Genomic DNA, 9,822 nt, shown 5'->3' with positions numbered 1-9,822 from the left:
TGCTTTATCAGAGCTACATTTAATGATATTACTCTAGAATGTTCTCTTTCCAGATGATGATTAAGAGGCTAATAGAAAAAATGGTGGAAGGTACCACAGCAGCAACAGAACTTCGCTGTTGTCTGGATTTTATTCTTTTCTTTGGTTTTTTTTTGTTTTTGTTTTTTAATGGAATGTGCTGAATGTCTATAATTTTGTTCAGATGACTGCAGAACCTGGAAAAGCTGTTGCTGCTATCGATGCATAACATTCTATTATTAGTCTATACATATGTATATATATATACACACACACACACACACACACACACACACACACACACACACATATATAAATTGAATTTTGGGAAACTTTAACGGTGCTGCCAACTTTAGAAAAAGTCATCCCAATTTACTGTGTTGACTTGGCATTGTACAGAAATGGACAACCATATTGGTCTAGAAATGTTAATTTATTTTTATTTTTATTTTTTTCCATGTGTACAGGGGTAACTCATCGTACTAAATATGTAAGGTCATATCTACGTGGGTTTGATTACAGAAACTAATAAAGTATTCTCTAAATAATGAAAAAAGAATAAGATAAGACTATAAGAGCGAGAAGCAATTTAAATATGTTCAGGGACAATTTTCATCTCCAGAATTAAGGATTATTTTGATGTTACATCATTGCCTTTTCTCTTTTACTTTCCTTTTTAGTTTTATTTTAGGATTCCCTATTTTTAATGTTCATACAGAGATTTCTTTAACTGAAATACTGAATAGTTTCTTTGGTGTGAAAAACTATAATAGTACACAGGATCCTAATGAGACAATTAATAATGTGAAATAGGAAGTAAAGGGCTAAAGGTGTAAGGAAAGTGGGAAGGGTGGGGGAAAGGTAATAAGGGAGAGGAAAAAAATATGAGAAACTGAAAAAATGGAAATAAAGTGTTTGTAAATGGGGAGGGGAAGAGGGGGCGAAGGGAGGGCAGGGACAAGGGGAAAAATGAGAATCAAGACCTATTATGTAAAGGTACAGAATCCCAATGATGAATGTGACTGTATTTGTATACCTAGATTGTACCAATATCCTCAATAAAAAAGAAAAAAAAAACACATCCAGATGCAACATGTGCAGTCCACTTAACTAGGCCAACATATGTGATCTAGAACCACGACAGATTCAATTCATAGGAGGAGGCTAATCTTCACTATGTAACTACTAGACTGACCCATCCCAAAACTATGCCCACTAACAGTTTTTTTTTCATCTTTATAGTAGAATAAACAATAAATTTCAGACTCACCAAGATGGACATCTGCAAAACAAACCTATATAACATCTGACTGAATAAGATAGTTAGGATCTTTAAGCTATTGTAAACTTTTGCTTTGTTTTGTTTTGTTTTTGATTTGAAGGGTTTTTGTTTGGTCTGGGGTTTTTGTGTTGTTTTGTTTTTTTGTACTGAGGATCGGAACTCAGGTCCTTGTGCTTGCAAGGTAGGCAGAAGAACCACTGAGCTAAATTCCCAGCCCAAAACTTTTTTTTATTTTTCGGTATCAGAGATTGGACTTGGGACCTTGTGCTTGCGAGGTAGGCAGTGGAATCATTGAGATAAACCCCCAGCCCTATTGTAAACTTTTAAGACACTATTGGGTCAATGGCAGATTAACCTTGTCCTTTCTTTATGGACACAAGAAGAAAAAATGTTTTTGGAATAGGATTTCCTATGGTCAAATATAAAAAAGGGGCAATGAACATTACTTTTACAAATCTAGGGCCCCCAAAAATAGAGAAGTGGTGTCTTCATGTAGCTCTGTTCACTGGTTTGTCATACTCCTGATCCAGCTTGAATAATTTTGTAAGCTGACCCTGCACACTGATCTGCTCCTTGTTGCATTTCCTTTTGATCCTACCAAGGAGCACTAAGTCTTCATCATCAGAAGACTGTCTTTGTGCACATGAAAACAAACTCTAGTGAGTTGTCAAAGTCTGAGGTACTTTGTCTAGTGCCACCTGTGGATATCACCAATGCATCCTTCATCCAGTCACTGAGAGCTTAAGTAATCACCTCATAGAAAGCTGAGAGCAAATAGGGCAGTTTCTAGCTGCAGACAAAAATAAATGGACTTTGGTGTGATACAATATTTAAGCTTAATCTTAATCACGAATTTAAGTTTCACATTCAATATGAACAGACACAAATGCATAAGAAAAACTCTCAGAAGCTAAAAGAGGAGCAGGGACACAGAGAAAGGATAGAATATTTGTGGATCGAGTTAACCAAGAATCCAAACTAGACTAGATCTAAAGTAGGTTATTACTTAATTTCATGGTGCATTCAGTTAAGTTTTGAGAACCAAAATCTTGTGATCTTTAGACTTCTGTAAAATTTTGACATTAAAATATAGTATCTGTCATGGTTGATATCCATATGTCCCTCAAGAACCTCATGGTCTTTGGCAGGGCTGGTGGTGGGTAACTAAATTATAGTGGTGCTACAGCTGTCTTACTGTTGGAAAGTGAGGCCTGGTCTGGAGAGGCCTGAGGAAGTGACTGGGAAGAGGATATCTGGTTCTCTGGGGTCTCCTCTTGTTCTCTGTTTCCTGGATGCTATGAAGTAAGCAGTTTTCCTCTGCATAGGCCCTTCTACTATGCCTTTCTGACTTGAAGCCAGCCAACTATGGGCTAAAAACATGAGCCAAAATAAACCTGTCCTTCTTTAAATTGCAGACAATAGTTATGTTTTCCCTGCAATAAGAAAGGGACTAAGAAATGTTTTGGTACCAAAGAAATGAGGTCATTGCTATAATGCTACCTATGTCGTTCAGAAGCCTTTGGAATTGGTTTTCAGGAGAAGTTTAGAAAGTCTTGCAGATACATGATGGAGAAGCAGACCTAGAATGCTGTAAGCAGAGCTCAACAGAACATTCTAGTTGGAGTTTAGAAGTTGAGAATGCTGATATACAAGCAGGCAATAGAGATCAGGCCCAGAAGTTTTGAGCAGGGAGCAAGGATTCCATTGGCAGTTAGACTCCAGGCCATGTGTGTTATGCTGTGGCAGAAAATTTATGTACATTTTCCTTATGTCCTAAGACTTTGTGGAAGTGAAAGATTAAGGGCAATGGAGTAATTAATCAGGCAGGAGAAATTTCAAGGTAGACCAATGTTGAAACTGTGGCATGGATATTGTCAGCAGCTGTTAGCCAACTCTACATGAAGACTTTAAAGCAGATAGTACAGCTGGGTAATCTAAAAAAATTTGAGTTTCACCAGAGAGGAAGCTCCTGAAAATTTGTGGCCTGAAAAGCTTTGGCTCAGGAGAGATTAGTTACTAAAACATTAGCTTTAAAGAGAAACCAAGTACTTTACATCAGGAAAATAGAAAGTATGTTTTGAGGGCATCCTAGGGAATCAGCAAGACTCCCTTTGGAAGTCTCTAATTTGTAAAAATAAAAGACTGTTTTGAAAAGAGAATCCCAGGGAACTCATCCCATTCAAGGATGGCTAGGAAAGAGCTTCCTGGAGCTCAGCTATCCAGGCACTCAGGTCCAGTGTAGCCATGATTAAAAAAAATAAAAAGCCTGATTATTGGCAGAGCTGGTGGCAGACCTTGAGGTTATCCACATGGTCCTGGTTTTATAGGCATATAAAATACAAGAGTTCTGGAGTCAAGAAGGCTTTCACCTAGATATCACAAGAAGACCCGAGAGGCTCAGCAGTGAGGCAGTGAGAGGACAGTGCATGGAGCTGTGAGAGTGAAGCCTAAAGTGCAGTGGAGACCCCCAGAAAATTTGAGAAGCCACACACATGGAATGCCCAAGGAAAGCCATAAGGAAGGAGCAAAGCTAGCCATGACAGCTGCAATCTCCAACAGTGCTGGAGAAATTAGGCCACAGTTTGTCCTGGGCTTGGGACATGGAGCTACAGGATTTGGTGTTTGCTCTGTTGAATTTCAGTCTTGCTTTTGTCCCATTGGCTTCCAGTCCTCTACCCTCTCCTCTAGGATGGGAATATTGGCACTATGCCATTGTATTTCCACAGTGTTTAACTTTTTTTTTTTTTTAACACAGCTAAGAGTTTGCCTTAAATCTCACAGGAAACTTTGTACTTGAACTTTTAATGAATGCTTAGACTGTAAAAACTTTGACAACTTGAAAATGGACTAAATTCATTTTGCATTAAAAAATGCACATGAGGGCCGGGGATTTAGCTCAGCGGTTCGGTGGCCTGCCTTGCAAGCATAAGGACCCGAGTTCAATCCCCGGTACCAAAAAAAAAAAAAAAAAAAAAAGTACATGAACCTTTTGGGGCCAGGGGTAGAATGCTATGGTTTATGTCCCCCAAAGCCTCATGCTGTTTTAGGCAGGGATTTGGGAAAGTGATTATGGAGGTGTTATAGCTGATCTTCCGTGAGAAGGCAAGGTGTAAAGGTGGCCCACTGGGGGCATGATTTGTGAGTGTATTTCCCTTCACAGCTTTTCCCTTTACTTTCTGCTTCCCAGCATCCATGAGGTGAGCAGCTTTGCTGTGTTCCCCCTTCCGCCGTGCCTTGAAACTGGCCTGCTATAGACTTTTAAAAGCGTGAGTCAGAATAAACCCCTCCTCCTTTAAATTACAGATACCTGGAGGTTTTTTATTCAGTGACAAGAGAATGACATATTTACAGAGAAAACTTCAAGGAGCATACATGTTCAGATTAATAATTTATCACAAAACAAAATTCAAGCGACCACCGTAATGTCAGCAAAGAGATCGCTGCCTTGCCTTCAGGGGGTTCCCTCTGACCTCCTCCAAAACACTTCTACTCCCTCCCCAGCAACAGATAATCCATGTCCTGACTTGAGAAAATAATTTCCTGTAATTCCAGCACTCTGGGAGGATAAGGCAGAAGGATCACAAGTTTCAGTCTAGCCTAAGAAACATAGTGAAACCCTGTCTCAAAATAAAACAAACCAAAAAAAAAAAAAAAAAAAAAAAAAGGACTGGAGATACAGTTCAATGCAAAGGCCCTGGATTCAATCCCAGTGCTAGAGGGGGGAAATCTTTGCTTTTCTTTACAGTTTTACCACTTCTAAGCACCCTCAACACTAATTTAGTTTTGCCTGTTTTTTTACTTTATATAAATGGAATTATGTACACATTCTTTTGTGCTTTCTTTCATTCAGCATTACTTTATGAGATACATGCATTCTATTGAATATAAGTATCATTTGTTCATTTTCATTATTGTATAGTGTTCTATTAAATGTTATGTGAGTTTATCCATTCTATTGTTAGATGTCTTAAAAAAGAAAATAGTTTCAATTCCTTTTTCCTAACATACAGCCTCATTATAACAAATACATCTTGATTTATTAAACTAATGTACATAAGGAAGAGAAGCAAGCAAGTTTCATAAGTTCAGTGTGCTTCGGAAAAGCGATGACTGGAAATGTTGGGTCTGAGCGCCTTGGTAGAAGATGGTGGGTGAGGGAGAATTGAGAAAGTTCCTTCTTCCATTTATATTCCCTTGGAGAAATGCCTGAGTGCAGACATCAAACAAAACAGTTCTGCTATCTTTGCTGCCACAGAGAAACCAAGACCCAATGGGCAGAATGAGTGTGCTTGGTAAGAGAAAAGAACAACCTGTATGTCTCTACAAAAGGCCTTCAGTTCCAGTTATTCCCTTGATTCTTAATGTCACTTTTGATAAATTCTCTTTGCTTTGGTCATTGTTGTGGTTTGGAATGAGACATCTCCCCAAAGCCATCAGAGGTGGCCAAATCTAGAGTCGGTGATTCTGGGATTAAGGATGTCTGGTTACTAAAACAGTACACTGATTGGTTTGATTCCGCCCTACTTCCAGTAGCCTGAATACAATCTAAGGGACAGAAAGAAGCTTGTTTTCTCCCTTGTTTGTTTTGGTTGTCTCTGTCCTCCATCAACTGTTTCTCCTCTGTGTGCCACTCTGCCTTGGACCCAGCTGATTATGGACTGAAATCTCTACAAACTGGGAACAATATAAGCCTTTCCTCCTTTAACTTTGAGTGTTGGGTATTTTGTCTCAGCAATGAGACAAAAGTCATAAGGCCAAAAGTGTTCTATTAATCACAAACTGTTTTATTATAAAAATAGGTGACCTTTTAACTGAAGTAGTATTCAGCAAATTTTCTGTCCCCTCCACCTTCACCCTGAAGTGACTGCATATTCTTGCTTAACCATGTGTCATATTTTGGTCCCTGGAAAATTAGCATCTGTGATATCAGCAGCAGCTTTCAATATGCCTGAAAGAGTGGTAGACTCTTGTGCTCTAGTGACATACTTGGAAAACCGATGATCCTGGTTGGCCACCGCCCTATCCTCCAAATGGGAAAACATGTGGAGCCATACTGAACCCACCCAGAAGGCTAGAGGCAAGTTCAGTTACCCTAGAACTTGGAGCCGAGCTCCCCCATCCAGCTGAAGTCCACCATGAGCATGAAAACAACTGCTTGTTAATGGAAGCAACTGAGTTGTGGTGATTCTTGGCATTATGGTGGGAATAATTGCTTTATAGCTATAATCAGAAGAGTAAAGGACAAGCTGTTATCACTCTGACTAATACTAACAGACTTGGCAACATATATCCCACTACAAGTTTGCTCTATGAATCCAGGAATTCAGATTGTAAGATTTTTTTATTTCAAGTTCTGAATTCCCCAGAAGTCTGGGGAATTTGAAGGAGGCTGATGGGAGACAAAGAGAGATATCTCTGGGCTTACGAGAGAGGGGCTGGGATTAACTATGTACTTCTTGAGTCACAGTAACACATAGGGGGGAAATGGCAGAAGATATTATACTTGCATTCAGGCAAGAGATACTATACCTGTATTACTTTGGGTTTGCTGAGAGATGCCCTATTTTGGAGAGGGTATAGAAGGAATTAGGGCATAGGTAAGTTACATTCTTTAACAGCCAAATGTTGAGGTCAAAAAACTATAACTTAGGATAAGTGTTACTTAGAACTAAAAACTACACATATCATAAGGAACTGTAAATTTCCTATATTGATAATTGGAAACATAAATTGATCTAAACACTTGAGAAAACTTGGGAGTCACTAGGAGTTACTTCAGAGAACAAGTACATTTTTAGTAAAGTGGAAGATGCTCATATACTTAAGACCCAGTGATTTTGCTGCTGGTTATACACCATATAGGTCAAAGGATCTCAACATAATCAGAGTCAACCCAGAGGGACTATTTCCATTTATAATAGGGGTAAGTTATTGCCATCCTCACAGAGAAGAAATAGTCTGTGGCTGAACAGGCAGGAGGTAGCAGGCAGCAAAGCAGCCATAGCAGCACCAAGTCTGCCTTTGTATTCTGTTGGGGCCGCACCTCACCCAGGGTGGGCCTTCCCATCAATCACACCCACAATGATGCTAAACCAATTAGTGGGCTAATCCAGTACCACACATCCTTAATCTCTGTATCACACACTCATGATCCAGCCATGCCCCAAAAGCCCCAACTATGAGTGCGTGAGGATTTGGGGAGGACACCTAGATACAAGCCATAACAGTGGGAACACAAAAATTCATTATTCTTTATTTGCTGACAAGTGACTTCTATTTTTGCATACATCAAATATTGTGAAATGGAACCTTAAATGGAGGGAGTCCCGTGAGCTTCTAAGATCATGGGAACGTGGTGTACACATCTCTCTATCCTTAATGCCAAGCAAAGTGCCTCCCACTGAGCAGATACTCAATGTTTGCTAAATAGTTGATTAAACAAACAAAACAAAGTTTATGTGATATCTAAGTTTTGCCTCTTAGCTACAAAATGCGCCTCAAGATATACAGAAGTGTAAACATTTTTAAAATCATGTATTCAGTTTACTAACATCTACTAAGGGCTTACTCTATGGCAGACACTTTTAGTATTCCAATAATGAACATAAAGTTTCCTGCCCTCAGAGGGCTTATATCTGAGTCTGCAGAGGAAGGATAAGAGAGAAGTGGATAATAAAGAAAACAAGTTGTAGGTCAGATGAGGATCAAGTGCTCTCAGGAAAAATCAAGCGGAGAAGAGGGACAGGAAATGTTACAGACCCAGTAATCCATAGGTTGATCAGATCGCTCTCTTTGGGAAAGTGACCTGCAAAAGAAGACCTGGAGAGAGCAAGGATGGGATGAGCAAGGGGCTGAGGGGAGGACAGAGGATGACGCTCTTGAGGCAGCAGCACATTGAGCCCCAGAAGAGGGCCAGAGCACAGAGTCAGGCAGAGCACCCTGTACCACTTTAAGGACTTTGGCTTTTACTCCGCCTATGTGACATAGAGGATTTGGAACAAAGGAATAACATAACCTGGCTTTCATATTTAAAGAATCTTGATTTATTGAGAAGTAGAAAAAGAAACAAGGAGATCAGTTTGGAGATGACTGTAGCAGGCCAGAGGTGATGGCAGCTGGGACCAGAATGGCAACAGCGTGGATGCTGAAAAGTGGTCAGTATTTTGAAGACACTGGTGCAGCTACCACTGTTGGGTGTATATGGAGCATGAAACAAAGTGAATTGTCCAGGATGACATGAAGGTTTTGGCATGGGTTGTCATTTACTCAGAAGAGAACAAGCTTGGTACATAAGTGTCCGTTTGGAAGAGGTTTACGAGGCACCCAAATGGAGTTAAATAAATAACTGATATATAAGAATGATGCTTCAGAGAGACATAGGAGATGAATAAAAACTTGAAGAGCCTTTAACATATAGGAAGCATTTAAAGGTGAAAGATAGGATGAGACCATCAAGGGAGCAAGTATAGCTATAAAATAAGAGCAGTCCAAGGGTCATGCCTTGAAGCACGGCAATAATTAGGAGTGGGGAAGAGAAAAGAGGAGAGAGGAGCAGAGAGGAAAGAGAATCAGACAATGATGGGGGAGACATCCATGCAGACATCTATGGGAGCCTAGTTAAGAAAGATTAGGGCATTAATCATGCCAAATTATGTTCAAACCCAAGTAGGAAAATGACAGTAATGCAAAATAAAGGAAATGGAAGACCTCGGTGAGGGCAGCTCTGGAGAAGATATAGGAGTGAAACCCTTGGACAAGGCTCAGCAGATAAACAAAGAAATAGGACACAAAACTCTTTCAAGTCCTTTTAAACCTTATCTGACTTAGACAGAGAGGCATTTCTAATTAAACTGACATCAATACCTACGAAAGTCAGGTAATCTGAACATATCGTATCTTGCATCTCAAAAACATAGGACACAAAGCAGTGTGAAAATGCCACTAAGTATAAGAATTTCTCTTACTTTCTACAAAACAGAAAGAGCTACCAAGTAAACTGTCTAAACTAAGGATTCTGGTAGGAGAAGTACTCACCAGAATGAGGTGACTGGCTTCTTCTAAGTTTGTTAAGTGACACCAAATAAGTCTCCTGTATTTGGCAATGAATCAAATTCTCCCTGTTGTAAACTGGTGGTTGGAAAAATGATTAGCTCAGCTCTGTAAACTGTTTCTAGAAAAGTCACATATCTGCTGAGAACTTTACCCTTTATTTACCTGTCTAATTCATCTTGGATCAGCTCAGATAAGGCCAGCTTCATTCCAAGGGAAGCTAGGAAAGTTAATGAACAAGATGTATCTGAAGGTCATGCCTTTGATCGCTAGACCTGCCCTGCTCTTTCTTGCCTTGCCCCACGCACAATGCTGAGGGGAATAACATAAAAGACTTGTTTTAGCTTATCATCACAAAACTTGTATTTCTTGGCACCCTCAAACTGCTGAGGTCAAACCAGGCATGGAAGAAAAGCAAACACATAAAGCATTTATTTCCTAGGCATATAAGAGTTTGTTAAATTATTATAATT

This window comes from Fukomys damarensis, unplaced genomic scaffold (genome assembly GCF_012274545.1).
Source record: "Fukomys damarensis isolate Sample0158 unplaced genomic scaffold, DMR_v1.0_HiC HiC_scaffold_38, whole genome shotgun sequence".
Classification (NCBI taxonomy): Eukaryota; Metazoa; Chordata; class Mammalia; order Rodentia; family Bathyergidae; genus Fukomys; species Fukomys damarensis.
The sequence above is the reverse complement of the archived record's forward strand: the minus strand, read 5'-3'. Positions refer to the sequence as shown.